This window comes from Ovis aries, chromosome 1 (assembly GCF_016772045.2).
Source record: "Ovis aries strain OAR_USU_Benz2616 breed Rambouillet chromosome 1, ARS-UI_Ramb_v3.0, whole genome shotgun sequence".
Lineage (NCBI taxonomy): Eukaryota > Metazoa > Chordata > Mammalia > Artiodactyla > Bovidae > Ovis > Ovis aries.
In genome coordinates, this window is record NC_056054.1 from 25,258,036 (window position 1) to 25,277,791 (window position 19,756).

At 37.2% G+C, this 19,756-nt stretch overlaps 1 protein-coding gene across 7 annotated transcripts in view; it reads right to left on the reverse strand.

Annotated features, from left to right (window-relative positions):
• The window catches only part of FAF1 (Fas associated factor 1), a 497,312-nt gene that overhangs the window by 324,671 nt on the left and 152,885 nt on the right, over positions 1–19,756 (reverse strand). The gene's annotated exons all lie outside the window — the stretch shown is intronic.

The following is a 19,756-nucleotide window of genomic DNA, read 5'->3' on the forward strand; positions in this document are numbered from 1 at the left end:
TGCTCAGTCGTGTCTGATTCTTTGTGATCCCATGGACTATACAGTCCCTGTAATTCTCCAGGCCAGAATACTAGAGTGTGGGTAGCCTTTCCCTTCTCCAAGGGATCTTCCCAACCCCAGGGATCGAACCCAGGTCTCCTGTATTGCAGGCAGATTCTTTACCAGATGAGCCACAAGGGAAGCCCAAGAATACTGGAGTGGGTAGCCTATCCCTTCTCCAGCAGATCTTCCCAAACCAGGAATCAAACCAGGGTCTCCTGCATTGCAGGTGGATTCTTAACCAACTGAGCTATCATCAATTTAATATCCTATAATAGCATAATTGCCTAAAATGAGAGAGAAGGTCAGAAGATGTATGCAAAACAAAGGATAAGCTCAAAAGTACAACAATCCTAAAATACCAAGATACACTAAGATGTTTGTTTTTATTGAAGTATAGTTGATTTACAATGTTGTGTTACTTCCTGGTATACAGCAAAGTGACTCAATTTATACATATACAAATACTCCTTTTCATACTCTTCTCCATTATGGTTTACTGCAGGATAAGTATAGTTCTCTGTGCTATATGGTAGGATGTTACTGTTTATCTATTTTATATATAGTTAGTTGTATCCTCTAATCCTAAACTCTTAAATTATCCCTCCCCTACCTCCTTTCCCCTCTGGTAACCATGTTTGTTTTCTATGTCTGCAAGTATGTTTCTGCTTTATGAATAAGTTCATTTGTGTCATATTTTAGATTCCAAATATAAGCAAACTATCACTTGATAACTGTCTCTAACTTATTTCACTTAGTATGGTCATCTCTAGGTCCATCCATATTGATGCCAATGGCAACGTTTCATTCTTTTTATGACTGAGTAGTATTTCATTGGGTATACCACATCTTCTTTATCCATCCAAGATACATTATGTTTACAAGAGATTGTTTGGCTGATAGAAGAGGTAATAATTAAAAACGCCTTACATTAAGGGCATATTCCTATTGCTTTTTCTTCTCCAGACTTTAGCCCACTAAGATGGTAAACAAGTTGGCCTTTGGAAAGCCAGGAGAATGGTCTGAGCAAATCAGAAATTCAAGCTGCATATGAATTGGAGCTATAGGAAAGGAAATTCTCAAAAAAAAAAAAAAAAACCCACAAACTAAAAGAAAAGGAAAATGGATAGGAGAAGAAACCATTAAAGTTTAAGTATCAGATCAGGGTATCTGATCTGATAAGTATCATCCCATTATCTGATAAATGTACTCAACAAATATTTAACTAACACCTACTATTGCCAAGCACCAAGGCACAATAAAGATAGGAAATTATGGCCATCTTCAAGGAATTCACAATCTAACATAAAGATAACGTGTTATGAAACCATAAAACAACTGCTATACATCAATATATAATGGACAGAAAGAGAGCACAGGGCAAGAACCAATCACCATCTCACTGTGAGACTCTGAAACACCTGAAAAGGAGGTTCCAAAAGATACATCCTAAAATGAACCATGGATCTAAAGTGTGAAACTATCTGGAAGTGATGCCTCACAAAGAATGTGCTATTTCCAGTTTTATTGAAATATAATTGTTATATAACATTATAGTGGTTCCAAAGTACCCACCCACCCATAATGATTTGCTATATGTACTACAAAATCATTACCACCATAAGTTTAGTTGGCAATCACCTTCTTAAAATTTTTTCCATGCCATGAGAACTTTTTTAAGATCTACTGTCTTAGCAAATTTAAAATACCTAATACAGTGTCACTAACTATAGTCACAATATTATCCATTATATCCCCATAAAGCACGCATTTTAATTTCAACATAATTCTGTGCTCAATTATGGCTGAATGAACTGAAGATGTTTAGCCTGAAGAAATGGGGGGAAATAGAACTGTCTTTTAATATCTGGAAAACTATCAAGAGAGAAAAGATATCACTTTGTGTATTCTTTCTCTGAAAACAGAATGAGATCAAAGTAGAACGAGGTCAGGTGAAGTGAAGTGAAGTCACTCAGTCATATCTGACTCTTTGCGACCCCATGGACTGTAGCCTAGGCAAGAGTACTGGAGTGGGTTACCATTTCCTTCTCCAGGGGATCTTCCGGACCCAGGGATTGAACCTGGGTCTCCCACATTGTAGGCAGACGCTTTACTGTCTGAGCTACCAGGGAAGCCCTGGCAGAATGAGGTCAAAGTGGTCACTTAAAATAAAAAAAAATTAATACATTTAGCTGATATCTCTGTTTTGCATGTGGTTGACAAAGTGTTTTTATTTAAAAATTTTTAGTCAGAACTGCTGAACAATGGAATTACTTCCTTAAAATTAATAAGCATCCCATTGCTAAAAGAATTTAGGCACACACTAGATAAACCTAAAACAAAAATGTGGAGAAGGCTACTTACTTAGTGATCAGCTAGACAAGCTTTTACAGATCTTCCAAAACCATTAGTCACTATGAACCAGTAAGTCACTTACTCTCTTATGTCAGTTCTCACATCTATAATGTGCGGATCCAGGTTCTGGCTACCTCAAGGTAACATGAAAATAAGTAAGCCAATGAGTATAAAAGGGCAGGGGCAGCAGTGAGGCAGGATCAGGAGAGGGAACTATAGCATGAATCTGTCACTGGTAGAAAAGGAGAGAACTTTTCAGCTAACTGAAGACCACAACCCCACCTTTATGCTCAGGATTGCATATTCCTCCAGACACACCATTATTATTCCTGCTTCTGTGCTTTTCCTTGACTAGAATAAACTCCTATGTCCACATGACATATTTTAACTCATAGCCTGGTTATTTCATTTCCTGAAATATTTCATAGCCTGGTTCCTCTGTAATCTTTCCTAATCACCCTCATAACTCTATTTATTCCCTTCCCATATTTCCAAGTCATCAAATAAAACTGAATTGCTTCTTTTTCAACAATCTCATAGCACTCTGTATTTTCATAACTGACACTGTTTTATTGGAAAGATCATGAATTCTAGATTTGTTTAAGACTAAATCTGTGGTTCAGGAATTCTCTGAGCCTCAGTTTATTCCTCTTCAAAACAGTTTTAATAACATCTGCCCTACAGTATTGTTGGAAGGGTTGTACAGCAATTAAGTATAGTCAATACAGTAGCTGGTGTACAGTAGGTAATGTATGTTTGTGTGCATGTGTGTAAATGAATGAATGAGTAGATAAATGTCCTTTTTTCTTTGTCTTCTTCCTCATAAATGTCCTTTTTTCTTTGTCTTCTTCCTCTCTCTATCCAAATAGATGATGGAGTTTTCTGGGATAAGGGATTCCTTATTTATACAAAGCCCAAGACCTTAGCATAATATTAAGCATAAAGTAATCAGCAAACACCTATAATAAAATGACCCATTCTAATTGCACAGAAGTCTTTTGAAATTTACTTCCTAATTTTCAGCAGTAATTGCTAAACATGAGACCCTGGGAAAGTACAACATTATTTACTATTGCTATTACCTCATTTTATTGCACTCTGCAGGTTATTTCCTTTCTTACAAATTGAAGGTCTGTGGCAATCAGGAAATCTACTGGTGCCATTTTTCCAAACTTTTGCTCACTTCATTCCTATGTCATATTTTGATAAGACTCATGAAACTTCAGACTTCTTCATTACTCTTTTATTTGTTATGGTGATCTGTGATCAAATGACCTCTGATGTTACTAGAGAAATTGTTTGGGGGCACTATGAACAACACCCATATAAGACTAGGAACTTGATAAATACTGTGTGTACTCTGACTGATCCACCATCAGGCCATTCCCCTTTCTCTCTGTTCCTTGGGTCTCCCTAATCCCTGAGTCACAATAATATGGAAATTAGGACAATTATTAACTTTACAATGGCCTCCAACTGTTCAAGTGAAAGAAAGGGTCATATATCTCTCACTTTAGAATCAAATGCTGGAAATGATTAAACACAGTGAAGAAAGCATGTAGAAAGCCAAGACAGCCCAAAAGCTAGGTAGGCCTTTTTGAACAAACATTATCAAAGTTGTGAAAAGGAAAAGTTCTTAATGAAAATTAAAAGTGCTATTTCAGTCAATACACAAATGAAAGAAAGTGAAACAGCCATATTTGTGACACAGAGGAAGATTCAGAGGTCTGCACCAATCAAACCACAACAATCCCTTAAGCCAAAGCCTAATTCAGAGAAAGGTCCGAACTCTCTTCAATTCTAAGAAGGCTGAGAGAGGTAAGTACAAAAGAAAAGTAGGAGGCTAGCAGAGGTTCCTTCAAGAAGTTTAAGGAAAGAAGCCATCTCCATAACAACAAAATGCAAGGTAAAGCTGCAAGCGCTGAGGTAGAAGCTAAGGCAAGTCAGTCAGAACATTAGTTAAGATAATGAAGAAGGATACACTAAACAACAGATTCTCATAGACAAAACAGCCTTATATTGGAAGAAGATTCCACCCAGGGCTTTCACAGCTAGAGAGAAGTCAGTGTTGCTGTTGTTCAGTCACTGAGTCATTTCCAACTCTTTGGGACCCCAGGGATTCCAGCACACAAGCTCCCCAGTGCTTCACTATCTCCTGGAGTTTGCTCAAATTCATGTCCACTGAATCAGTAATGCCATCCAACCATCTCAATCTCGGTCATCCCCTGCTCCTCCTGCCTTCAATCTTTCTCAGAATCAGGTGCTTTTCCTATGAGTTAGCTCTTCCCATCAGGTATCAAAAGTATTGGAGCTTCAGGTTCACCATCAGTCCTTGCAATGAATATTAAGGGTTGATTTCCTTTAGGATTAACAGGTTTGATCTCCTTGTAGTTCAAGGGATTCTCAAGAGGCTTCTCAGTCAGTTCAGTAACTCAGTCCTGTCAGATGTTTTGTGACACCATTGCAGCACTCCAGGCTTGCATGTCCACACCAACTCCGGGAGCTTGCTCAAACTCATGTCCATCAAGTCAGTGATGCCATCCAACCAACTCATCCTCTGTCGTCCCCTTCTCCACCTGGCTTCAATCTTTCCCAGCATCATGGTTTTTTCCAGTGAGTCAGTTCTTTCCATCAGGTGGCCAAAGTACTGGAGTTTCAGCATCAGCATCAGTCCTTCCAATGAATATTCAGGACTGATCTCCTTTAGGATGGACTGGTTCAATCTCCTTGCAGTCCAGGGGACTCTCAAGAGTCTTTTCCACCACCACCACACTTCCAAAGCATCAACTCTTCAGCACTCAGCTTTCTTTACAGTCCAACTCTCATATCCATACATGACTATAGGAAAAAACATAGCTTTGACTAGACTCACCTTTGTCAGCAAAGTGATGTCTGCTTTTTAATATGCTGTCTAGATTGGTCATAACTTTTCTTCCAAGGACCAGGTGTCTTTTAACTTCATGGCTGAAGTTACCATCTGCAGTGATTTTGGAGCCAAAGAAAATAAAGTCTGTCACTGTTTCCATTGTTTCCCCATCTATCTGCCATGAAGTGATAGGACCAAACACCATGATCTTAAGTTTTCTGAACGCTGAGTTTCAAGCCAACTTTTTCACCCTCCTCTTTTACTTTCATCAAGAGGCTCTATAGTTCTTCTTCACTTTCTACCATAAGAGTGGTATCATCTGTGTATCTGAGGTTATTGACATTTCTCTTTTGAGATATTGATACTTCTATGCAAAGTATCACACAAAATGCCAGGCAATCTTGGATTTCAGCTTGTGCTTCATCCAGCCCGGCATTTCACATGATACTCTGCATATAAGTTAAATAAGCAGGGTGACAATATATAGCCTTGATGTACTCCTTTCCCAATTTGGAACCAGTCTGTTGTTCCATGGCTGGTTCTAATGGTTGCTTCTTGACCTGTGTACAGATTTCTCAGGATGCAGGTCAGGTGGTCTGGTATTCTCATCTCTTGAAGAATTTTCCAGTTTGTTGTGATTCACACAGTCTAAGGCTTAGTGTAGTCAATAAAGCAGAAGTAGATGTTTTTCTGGAACTCTCTTGCTTTTTCAATGATCCAACAGATTTTGGCAATTCGATCTCTGGTTCCTCTGCCTTTTCTAAATCCAATTGGAATATCTGGAAGTTCTCGATGCACACACTGTTGAAGCCTGGCTTGGAGAATTTTGAGTGTTACTTTGCTAACGAGTGAGATAAGTGTAATTTGTGCAGTAGTCTGGCATTATTTGGCATTGCCTTTCCTTGGAATTGGAAGGAAAACTGACCTTTTCCAGTCCTGTGGCCACTGCTAAGTTTTCCAAATTTGCTGACATATTGAGTGCAGTACTTTCACAGCATCATCTTTTAGAATTTGTAATAGTTCAACTGGAATTCCATCACCTCCACTAGCTGTATTCGTAGTGATGCTTCCTAAGGCCTACTTGACTTCACATTCCAGAATGATTGATCACGCCACTGTGGTTATCTGGGTCATTAAGATCTTTTTTCGTATAGTTCTTCTATGTATTCTTGCCGCCTCTTCTTAATATTCTCTGCTTCTGTTAGGTCCATACCATTTCTGTCCTTGATTGTACTGATCTTAGAATGAAATGCTCCCTAGGTATCTCTAATATTTCTTGAAGAGATCTTTAGTCTTTCCCATTGTATTGTTTTTCTCTATTTCTTTGCATTGATCACTGAGGAAAGCTTTCTTATCTCTCCGTGCTAAGAGTCTTCTCTAGTACCACAATTTGAAAGCATCACTGTTTTGGCACTCAGCCTTCTTCATGGTCCAACTCTTACAGCCTTACATGACTACTGGAAAAACCATAGCTTTGACTAGACAGACCTTTGTCAGCAAAGTGATACCTCTGATTTTTAATATGCTGCCTGGGTTTGTCATAGCTTTTCTTCCAAGGAGCAAGCGTTTTTTAATTTCATGGGTGCAGTCACTATCCAAAGTGATTTTGGAGATGTCAATGCCTCACTACACAGCTACAAAGGACAGGCTGACTCTCTTCTTGAGGGCTAATGCCACCAATAGTCATTTTATCATTCTGAAAATCCTAGTACCATTAAGAATCACAGTAAATCTGTGATAGAGCACTCTGTTTGTGCTCTATAAATGGAACAACAAAACCTGGATGGAAACAGATCTGATAACATTATTTACTGAATATTTTAAGCCCACTGTTGAGTTCCTACTGTTCAGAAAAAAAAGATTCCTTTCAAATTATTTCTTTCTACTGACAATGCACCTGGTCTTAAAAGAGCTCTGATGGAGATGTATAAAGAGATTCATGTTGTTTTCATGCCTGCCAACACAACATTTATTCTGCAGTCTATGGATGAAAGAAAGAGCCACTCGAAATTTTAAGTCTTACTTTTTGAGACATACATTTCATATGGCTATAGCTGCCATAGATGATAATTCCTCTGATGGATCTGAGCAAAGTAAATTCAAAGCCTTCTGGAAAAGATTCACCATTCTAGGTGCCATAAAGGATAGTCACAATTCATGGGAAGAGGTCAAAATATGAACATTAACAGGAGTTTGAAAGAAGTCGATTTCAGCCATCATGGATGACTTTGTGGAGTTCAAGACTTCAGCGGAGGAAGTAACTGCCAATGTGGTGCAAATAGGAAGAGAACCAGAATCAGAAGTAGAGCCTGAAGATGTGACTGAATTGTTGCCATCTCATGGTAAAACTTGAACAAAGGAAGAGCTGCTTCTAATGCATGAGCAAAGAGAGTATAGTTTTTTGAGATAAAATCTACTACTAGTGAAGATGCAGTGAAGATGCTGAAATGACAGCAAAGGACTTAGAATATTACATACCCTTAGTTGATAAAGCACTGGCAGGGATTGAGAAGATTCATTCCAGTTTTGAAAGAAGTTCACTGTGGGTAAGTGCTATCAAACAGCATCACACACTACAGAGAAAACATTTGTGAAAAGAAGATGTGGAAATTGATGTGGAAAACTTCACTGTTGTCTTATTTTAAGAAACTGTCACAGGCAAGCCAATCTTCAGCAACCGACACCCTAATCAATCAGCATTCATCAGCACTGAGACAAGATCCTCAACCAGCAAAAAGGCCAAAGGCACAAATGATGATTTATATACATCTCTATTTTTAAAATGTTTACTAAAGCACAGTATCTAAAAATGTGGGGCTAAATTTTTAAAAACTGCTAATGCATAAATAAAAATAAATTATGCACAGTAAGACCAGTATGGGATGATGCTTATTTAGACTTCAAATTGACCTTATATGATGTATATAACTCAAATCATTATGCTTCACACCTTAAACAGTGCTCTATGTCAATTATAACTCAATAAAACTTGAAAAATGATTTTATAAATAATTAGGAGTACATAATTGTTAACATGGTGACAACAGACATGAGTTTGCTGATGGACCAAAGAAAAATATTACTAATAGACAACATTTGCTGTCTTTCCTCTTCAAAAGTATAAGCTATGATCAGTTCTCTTGCTTCATGCTGATTCATACATATGAGGCAAAAAAGGTTGCTACTATTTCTTTCTATATGTACTGATAACAACAACAAAATTACAGAATTTACCTGTATTTAAGAGTCAAGACCAGAAAACAAGTTCATATATTCAAGACAAAAACTGGTTTGAAATATTCCAAACTATTTTTTTTTTTTTTGGTTCAAATGCACTTGGTAAATGTTTTAACTCCATACTCAAACACTTTTACACCAAAATGGCATCCAACATAATAAAAGGATTAAAAGCTCTTTTTAAAGAAAGAAAATTAAAAAGAAATAAATAAGGTAAATGGTTCAACTCACAACAAACCTATTTTTCTGCTACACTCCAAAAATGGAACTAAGGCTATGCTGAACAGGCCCAGCAAAAGCAGGTTTGCAGACAGACTTTATTGAACAAACTGTATTGAACAAATACCTGTATGTCCATTGCTAGATCTTAGACATAAAAATATACAATAACTCCTATCTTCAAGGTGACACTACTTCACACTAGATAGTATTACTGCTTTAAAATAATTCTTTAAGTTTATTCAAGAAAATTCCAAACAATTTTGTAATAAAATGAAACTACAGTAATAAAAAGGACCCAAAAATATTAACAGACCAATACAATTACCACTAGGTGTCACTCTGATATAAAGTTCTTGGCTGTCTTTAGGCTTACTTTTATATTTTGTAAACTCTTCCTGGTAATAACACGGGAATGACATTATCTTATTTAGCATCTCTCTGTACTTTAGTATTTATTTACATATACATATACATATATATATATATATATATACATAGAGAGAGAGAGAGAGAGAGAGATACAGGAAAAGTAATATTTGTCCAACTCTTTAGTAACAGTAAGATGGTCAACAGCTAAAAACTAACAATTACATTGTAAAGTCACATAAAATTTCATGTGTCTCTTTTTTAAATTTCCTGCAGTAGATGGATTAATGTGCATACACATTTATACACATGCTCATTTACTGAGACATACATTTTCTCAACTGATACCACTCTATGCTAAATATTGCATTTAGAGGAAGGATTCAGAGAAAAAAATAGAACTTGGTCTCTGTGTTTGAGAAGTTAACATTCACAAGGGAAAACCAAAACACAAAAAAAGAGTAAGATGTTTTAATATCAATTTTGAAGGTATACACAAAATTTTATGATATCATAGGAGATGAATCAAAGTAACTATGTCCACGGTGGTTAGGAAGGGCTTCATAAAGGGAGATATTTACTCATCATATTGATAGATGAGTGTACGCTTACCAGAAAACTAAAACAAGAAAGAACAAAGTCAAACAGAATATAGAAAGTAAGGTACCAACCAAGGATATGAGGAGATTTAGAAAGATTATAAAAGATCACCATAGGAAAACTATGTAATACACAGACTACAGGAAGGAAGAAACTGAAAGAACAGAAATAGAGGGAGGAATTGTTACAGTAACTAATGAAAGAAACTAATTCTTGAACTGCAACATAAGGGATCAAAATAAAGGAGGAATTCAAGTGATACCATGAAACTAAGAGAACTTAATCAAAAGAGTGAAAGAAAAAAAAAAACTTCCAACAATTCCAAATATCCCTGAGTGTGCCTTCCACAGTGATGCATATCAACAAACCAATAATGAACAAAGAAATTATGCATGATGTGACTATTTAACTGGTATATAGCTCATAATAAGAGAATAACTATAATCCAGAACAAATAAAAAATTGGAACAGTGTGGACAAGTAGTAGAAAGATACATATCATACAATAATAGTATCTGGCTTACAATTTATTTGGAATCAAGTTTCATTTATAAAATGTATGTAGCTACTTAAATTGTATTTGTTTTCAAAATGAATGATAACACAAATGCTTCTACTCTATAATACTACAGTAGAAGTCCATTTTTACAGTTAATTAAAAGACTAAGAGTTTATAAACGTGACCCCTAGAAACTCTATCATATATTTCTATAACAAAGCTTTAAAATAGTTCACATTCTCCAAACTAGGATAGAATTAAAGTATAATTTTAACATATATAATCGAGAAGTGAACATTTTCATCACCATCTTTGAAATGAGCAGGGACACAAAACTGATTCCAACTGAGTGAACCAATAAAAAGTGGTTCAAGTGATTAAAATATCCATGAACTTTCATCATATCCCAAATACTTCAACAACAAAAAAGTGAAGTCGCTCAGGCATGTCTGACTCTTTGCAACCCTATGGACTATAATCCACCAGGCTCCTCCTCCATCCATGAGATCTTCAAGGCAAGAATACTGGAGTGGACTGCCATTTTCTTCTCCAGGGGATCTTCCTGACCCAGGGATTGAACTCAGGTCTCCCACAACAAAAAGAATCAGGTCAATTTGAAAGAAACACTATTAACTACTCAGTCACATGCTATACAACAGCAGTTAAAATTTATTTAATACAGAACTGTATTCTAGATTCTTAAAATAGATAAAAATTTGATAGAATTTTATGATTTAAAAGAGAAAGTAAGATATGACACTGAGTTACTTCTCTAATTACAGTGAATACATTCATCATTATGCTAAGAAAGTAAAGGCCGGCTAATACCCTCCTAATATACCAAGGATAACTTAGCAATATTACTGAAAATACATATGAGCAATAAGCATGGTCAATTCTAACTAATTACAATACTACTGTAAAGATAAATAAAATTATTTTTTAATATCAGTAGATGAGTTTTGTGATTTTAAAAATGCAAGCTCATTTTAAATATCAGCAAAGAGTTAATATAAAAATTAAAAAACTATAAAAAAGAATCAAACATAAATCCTGGAGCTGAAAAATATAATAAGTGAATTGAACATTTCACTAAAGAGGCCCAACAATAGACTTGATTAACAAGAATAATCTATGTGCTAAGACATGTCACTTGAAATTATCCAGAGAAATAAAATGAAGGATAAAAAAGACTGAAGAAAGGCCAAAAGCCTTACGGTCATCCATTAACGGACAAATATACACATAATGGGAGCTACAGAGGGAAGGAGAAAGCATATTTGAAGAAATAATGGTTGAACACTTCCCAAATATGGGAAAGAAAAGACATTCAGATTCATAAAGCACAAAAGATAACAAGAAGGATGACTCCTAAGAAATCTACATCAAAACACATTAAAATCAAACTGTCAAATTAAAGGATGTGAATGCGTGCATGTGTGCTCAGTCATGTACAACTCTGCAACCCCATGGACCGTAGCCTGCCAGGCTTCTCTGTCCCTGGAATTTTCCAGGCAAAAATATTGCAATGGATTGCCATTTCCTACTCCAGGGGATCTTCCTAATTCAGGGATCAAACCCACATGTTCTGAGTTTCCAGCATTGGCAAGTGGATTCTTTACCACTGAGTCACCTGGCAATTAAAGGATAAAGAGAAATGTGAAACAGCAAGAGAAAAGCTTGTCACATAGAGGGAACCTTCACAAGACTATCAGCTAATATTTCTCAGTAGAAACCTTTCCAGTCAAAAGAGAATAGAATAATATATTCAAAGTGCAAAACCACCAAACAAGAATACTATGGCCAGCAAAATTATCCTTCAAATATTCAGGCAGAATAAAGACTTCACCAGATAAACAAAAGCTGAGAGAGTTCATCAACAGTAGGCCAACCTAATAAGAAAAGCTAAAGAGAGTACTCTAAGTTGCAACAAGAAGACACTATATAGAAACAAACCACAAAATATTTTAACAGTGGTACTTAGAACACTTAATCTGAGAGAGGAGTTAAAAGACAAAACTGCAAAAAATAAGTATAACTAAAAATATGTTAACGTATACATAATATAAAAAGATGCAATTTATGAATTAGTAACAAAAACAGGCAGGACAGGTGGTCTGGTACTTCATCTCTAAGAATTTTCCAAAGTTTGTTGTGATCCACACAGTCAAAGGCTATGGCATGGTCAATAAAACAGAAATAGATGCTTTTCTGGAACTCTCTTGCTTTTTTGATGATCCAACGGATATTGGCTCTTGAGAAATCTGTATGCAGGTCAGGAAGCAACAGTTGGAACTGGACATGGAACAGACTAGTTACAAATCGGGAAAGGAATATGTCAAGACTATGTATTGTCATCCTGCTTATTTAACTTCTATGCAGAGCACATCATGAGAAATGCTGGGCTGGATGAAGCAAAACTGGACAAGATTGTTGGGAGAAATACCAATAACCTCTGATGTGCAAATGACACCACCATTATGGCAGAAAGAGAAGAACTAAAGAGCCTCTTGATGAAAGTAAAGAGAAGAGTGGAAAAGATGGCTTAAAGCTCAACATTCAGAAAACTAAGATCATGGCATCTGGTCCCATCACTTCATGGGAAATAGATGGGGAAACATTGGAAACAGTGGCTGACTTTATTTTTCTGGGCTCCAAAATCACTGCAGATGGTGACTGCAGCCATGAAATTAAAAGACACTTGCTCCTTGGAAGGAAAGTTATGACCAACCTAGACAGCATATTAAAAAGCAAAGACATTACTTTGCCAACAAAGGTCCATCTAGTCAAAGCTATGGTTTTACCACTAGTCATGTATAGATGTGAGGGTTGGACTATAAAGAAAGCTAAGCGTGAAAGAATTGATGCTTTGGAAGTATGGTGTTGGAGAAGACTCTTGAGAATCCCTTGGACTGCAAGGAGATCCAACCAGTCCATCCTAAAGGAAATCAGTTCTGAATATTCACTGGAAGGACTGATGCTAAAGATGATACTCCAATACTTTGGCCACCTGATATGAAGAACTGACTCATTTTAAAGACTCTGATGCTGGGAAAGATTGAAGGCAGGAGGAGAAGGGGACGACAGGATGAGATGGTTGGATGGTATCACCAACTCAATGGACATGAGTTTGAGTTAACTCCAGGAGTTGGTGATGGAAAGGGAGGCCTGGCATGCTGCAGTCCATGAGGTCGCAAAGAGTTGAACATGACTGAGTAACTGAACTGAATTGAACTGACCAAAAAGAGGAGAGAATAAAACAGCAGAGGTTTTGTATATGACTGAAGTTAGGTTAAAATAGATTGTAGTAACTGTAAGATGTCTTATATAAACCCAATGGAAAGTACAAAGAAAATACCTAAAGGAGATATACAAAAGAAAATGAAAAGAATCAAAGAATGACACTACCAAAAAAAAAAAAAAAAAGGAAGACAGTAAAACAGGAAAATAGAGATAAAAAAGCCACAAGACAGAAAGAAATAATTAACAAATGGCAACAGTAACTCCTTTCCTATCAGTTATCACTTTAAATGTAAATGGATAAAACTCTTCAATCAAAAGACATAGACAGGCTAAATGGATTAAAAACACAAACTCCAACTATATGCTGTCTATTGTGTCCACAACTATATGCTCAGTTGTGTCCAAATCTTTGCAACCCCAGGTACTATAGCCCATCAAGCTCCTCTGTCCCTGGGATTTTCCAGGTAACAGTACTGAAGTGAGTTGCCAAAGGTATCTTCCTGACACAGGAATCAAACCCACGTCTCAGGCATCTCCTGCACTGACAGGTGGATCCTTTACCACTGAGCCACCTGGGAAGCTCATATACTGTCTATAGGAGACTCTAGCTTCATGAACACATACAGGCTGAAACTGAAAGAATGAGAAAAGACATTCTGTGTAAATGGTCCAAAAACAGACAACTAAATGAAGGCAATCCCTTGCTCTCCCTATCCCTCTCTCCCACTCCCCCAAACACCACACACACACACATACACACACACACACACACACACGAATACTATTCAGCCATAAAAAAGTATGAAATGCTATCATCTGCAGAAACATGGATAGATCCAGAGAAAGGCAATGGCACCCCACTCCAGTACTCTTGCCTGGAAAATCCCATGGATGGAGGAGCCTGGTGGGCTGCAGTCCATGGGGTCTCAAAGAGTCGGACATGACTGAGCGACTTCTCTTTCACTTTTCACTTTCATGCACTAGAGAAGGAAATGGCAATCCACTCCAGTGTTCTTGCCTGGAGAATCCCAGGGATGGGGGAGCCTGGTGGGCTGCCATCTATGGGGTCGCACAGAGTCGGACAAGACTGAAGTGATTTAGCAGCAGCAGCAGCAGAAACATGGATAGATCCAGAGAATATTATACTTGGTGAAATTAGACAGAGAAAGACAAACTTATATGTGGAATCTAAAAATCTAATACAAATGAATGTATATACAAAACAGAAAGAGACCCAAAGACATAGAAAGAAACTTATGGCTAAAAATGGGGAGAGGGAGCCAGGGAAGAAAAATTAGGAGTATGGGATTAACACACTACTTGCCTGGAGAATCCCAGGGACGAGGGAGCCTGGTGGGCTGCCCTCTATGGGGTCGCACAGAGTCAGACACGACTGAAGTGACTTAGCAGCAACAGCATGCATGAAATAAGTAAACTGCACAGCACTGGGAATTACACCAAATACATTGTAAAAATCTATAGGGGAACATAATCTACAAAAGCACTGAAAAACTATACTGCATACCTGAAATTAACACAATGCTGTAAATCAATTATCCTTCAATCTAAGAAAAGAAAAGAAAAAAATGTTGCGAGAAAATATTATATAATGATAAAAGAAGCTATTCACCAGGAGGACATGTCAATTATGAGCATATATGTACTCAACATCAAAGAACCCAATTTACAAAGCAAACAAGGAAAGAATCAAGGGGAGAAGTATACAACAACACAAAAATAGCAGAGGATTTCAATAATTGATAAAACTTCCACAGAGAAAATCAATAAGGACTTGAACAAAAATTGTAGACAAAATGGAACTAATAGACATGTACAAAACAGAACACCCAACAGCACCAGAATACACATCCTCTTAAGCACACAAAGAACATGCTCAGGACAGATAATAAATTTAAGAAGAAAAGCATAAAGGAAAGTGCTGCTGACTTTTAGTTTCATTATACTGTGGTTGGAAAACATTCGTGGTATGATTTCAGTCTTCTTAAATCTGTTAACTTGTTTGTAACCTAATATGGCAGGATTCCCAGGCAGCTAAGAGGTAAAGAGTCCACCTGCAAATGCAGGAGATGCAGGTTTGATCCCTGGGTCGGGAAGATCCTCCGGAAAAGGAAATGGTAACCCACTCTAGTATTCTTGTCTGGGAAATCTCATGGATGGAGGAGCCTGGAGGGCTACAGACCATGGGGTCACAAAAGGTAGATATGACTTAGTGACTAAACAACCACCACCACCTAATATGTCCTCTACCCCAGAAAATTCACAAATATGTAGATATTAAACAATTTAATGCTTGAACAACCAATAGGCCAAAGAAGAAATAAAGAGAAGTAGAAAATACCATCAGACAAATGAAAACATAACATTACCAAAACTTATGGAAAGCCATACTAAGAGGAAAGTTTCTAGCAATAGATTCCTACATTTTAAAAAGTAGAAAGATCTCAAATAAAAACAATACTAAAATTCATATGGAACCACAAAGGACCCTAAATAGCCAAAACAATCTTGAGAAAGAAGAATGAAACTTGAGGCTTCACACTTACTGACTTCAAGAAATTTTACAAAGTAATCAAAACAGCCCAGGACTGGCATAAAGAGGAGAACAAAATAAAGTCCAGAACAAAACCCACACATAAGTCAAATGATCTTTGACAAGGGTACCAAGTCTACATTATAAATAGTCTCTTTAACAAATAGTGTGGGCAAAATTGGATAGCTGCATGCAAAAGAATGAAATTAGACCTTTATCTTATACCATACCCAAAAATTACCTCAAAATGGGTTAAAAATCTGAAACTGCAAAACTCCTAGAAGAAAAGATAAAGGAAAAACTCCATAATATTTATCTTGGCAATGATTATTGGATATATGACACCAGAAGCATAGACAACAAATATAAAAATAGACTGGTGGGACTAGATTCAACTAAAAAGCTTCTCTACAGCTTAAGACATAATAGAGTAAAAGGAACCTACAGAATGGCAGAAAATATTTGCAAACTACATATCTGTTATGGGGTTAATAGTCAAAACAAATAAATTCACAACTAAATAGCAATAAAGTTAAATAATCCAATTTAAAACTTGGCACAGGACTTGAACAAACATTTCTCCAAAGACGTACAAATGATCAACAGCTATATAAAAAATGCTCAATCATCATGAACTGTAAATCAAAACTACAATGAGATGTCACTCAAACATGTTAAGATGGTCATTATAAAAACAAAAACAAAATATCAGAAAATGACAAGCACTGGTAATGTGGAAAAACTGGAAGGAATACTTATGTACTATTGCTGGAAATGTAAAATGTTCAGCCACTATGCAAAAAAATACAGAAGCTGCTCAAACATTAAAAACAGAAGTAACATATGATCCAGCAAGGCCATTTCTGGGTATTAATCCAGAAGAACACACCTGCAAGTCTATTGACAGAGGAACGGATAAAGAAGATGTGGTACCTATATACAATGGAATATTTGTTGTTGTTTAGTCCCTAAGTCGGGTCTCATTTTTTGCGACCCCATGGGCTATAGGCCACCATGATTCTCTGTCCATAGTATTTCCTAGGCAAGAATACTGGAATGGGTTGCCATTTCCTTCTCCAGGGGATCTTCCTGACCCAGAGATTGAACCCATGTCTCCTGCACAGGCAGGCAGATTTTTTTTACAGCTGAGCTACTAGGGAAGCGCTAACAGAATATTACTCAGCCATATAAAAGCATGAAATAATGCCATTTGCAGCAACATTGATGGACCTAGAGATTATCATACTAAGTGAAGTGAGGCAAATAACATATGATATCATTTATATGTGGAATCTACTTTAAAAAAAAAAAAAGAATGTATTTACCAAACAGAAATGAACTCACAGATACTGAAAACAAACTTACAGTTAGCAAAGGGATGGGGAGGGGTGGCAATAAACTAGAACCCTGGAATGAATACATATACACTACTATATATAAGGTATTAATGGATAACCAACAAGGATCTACTGTATAGCACAGGGAACTCTACTCAATATTCTATGATAGCCTATCTGAGAAAAGAACCTTAAAAAAAAAAAAATATATATATATATATACATATAACTGAATCACTTTTGCTGTACACCTAAAACTAATGCAACATTGTAAATCAACTATACTCCAATAAAATGAAATACAGAAAATAAAAACAAAAAAAAAAAAGAGAAAAAACACACACACACAAAGAATTGAAAGTAGAGCCTAAAGAGATATTTGCAATCCCATGTTCACAGCAGCATTATTTATAATAGCCAAGAAGTGGAAACAACCTAAATGTCGATAAACAGATGAACAGATAAAGAAAATATGGTACACACACACAATGGAATATTCAATTCAGATCAGTCACTCAGTCGTGTCCGACTCTTTGTGACCCCTTGAATTGCAGCACGCCAGGCCTCCCTGTCTATCACCAACTCCAGGAGTTCACTCAGACTCAAGTCCATCGAGTCAGTGATGCCATCCTCTCATGCTCTGTTGTCCCCTTTTCCTCCTGCCCCCAATCCCTCCAGCATCAGAGTCTTTTCCAACGAGTCAACTCTTCACATGAGGTGGCCAAAGTACTGGAGTTTCAGCTTTAGCATCATTCCTTCCAAAGAACACCCAGGACTGATCTCCTTTAGAATGGATTGGTCGGATCTCCCTGCAGTCCAAGGGACTCTCAAGAGTTCTCCAACACCACAGTTCAAAAGCATCAATTCTTCGGCACTCAGCTCTCTTCACAGTCCAACTCTCACATCCATACATGAAGACTAGAAAAACCATAGTCTTGACTAGACGAAACTTAGTTGGCAAAGTAATGTCTCTGCTTTTGAATATGTTATCTAGGTTGCTCATAACTTTCCTTCCAAGGAGTAAACGTCTTTTAATTTCATGGCTGCAGTCACCATCTGCAGTGATTTTGGAACCCAAAACAATAAAGTCTGACACTGTTTCCACTGTTTGCCCATCTATTTCCCATGAAGTGATGAGATCAGATGCCATGATCTTAGTTTTCTGAATGTTGAGCTTTAAGCCAACTTTTTCACTCTCCTCTTTCACTTTCATCAAGAGGCTTTTTAGTTCCTCTTCACTTTCTGCCATAAGGGTGGTGTCATCTGCACATCTGAGGTTATTGATATTTCTCCCAGCAATCTTGATTCTAGCTTGTGCTTCTTCCAGTCCAGCGTTTCTCATGATGTACTCTGCATAGAAGGTAAATAAGCATGGTGACAATATACAGCCTTGACGTACTCCTTTTCCTACTGGGAACCAGTCTGTTGTTCCATGTCCAGTTCTAACTGTTGCTTCCTGACCTGTATATAGGTTTCTCAAGAGGCAGGTCAGGTGGTCTGGTATTCCCATCTCTTTCAGAATTTTCCACAGTTGATTGTGATCCACACAGTCAAAGGATTTGGCATAGTCAAGAAAGCAGAAAGAGATGTTTTCTGGAACTCTCTTGCTTGTCTGATGATCCAGCGGGTGTTGGCAATTTGACCTCTGGTTCCTCTGCCTTTTCTAAAACCAGCTTGAACATCTGGAATATTACTCAGCTTTAAAAAAGGAAATCCTGTAATATGTTACAACATGGATAAACCTTGAGGATATCATACTAAGTGAAGTAATCCAGAAACACAAATGCTGCATGATTCCACTTATATAACGTATTTAAATTAGTCAAACTCATAGAAGCAGAAAACAGAATGACAACAGCCAGGGAGTTGCATTTCAGTGGATCCAGAGTTTCACTTCTACAAGTGAACTCACTTCAGTACTCTTGCCTGGAAACTCCCATGGATGGAGGAGCCTGGTAGGCTGCAGTCCATGGGGTCGCTAAGAGTCGGACACAACTGAGCGACTTTCCTTTCACTTCCTACTTTCATGCATTGGAGAAGGAAATGGCAACCCACTCCAGTGTTCTTGCCTGGAGAATCCCAGGGACAGAGGAGCCTGATGGGCTGCCATCTATGGGGTCGCACAGAGTTGGACACAACTGAAGCAACTTAGCAGCAGCAGCTGTACAACAATGTAGCTACTGTTAATAAAACTATACTGTACATATTTCATTTACATGTAGAGGAATTTAGGCAAAGAAAAGAACAAGCCCAAATGCCCTATTGGCTATAACCTATTCAGTGAACCAAAAGAAGTCCATTATAAGTTGGGCATGGTGAGTAAGAAGGAGAGTGATAACAGATGAAAACTAGAAATGCAGCAGTGTCTGGTCAAGCAGGGACTTACAGGCCATGTTAAAAGAATTGAATTTTATCCTCCAAACAGTGGAAAGATTCTTAAT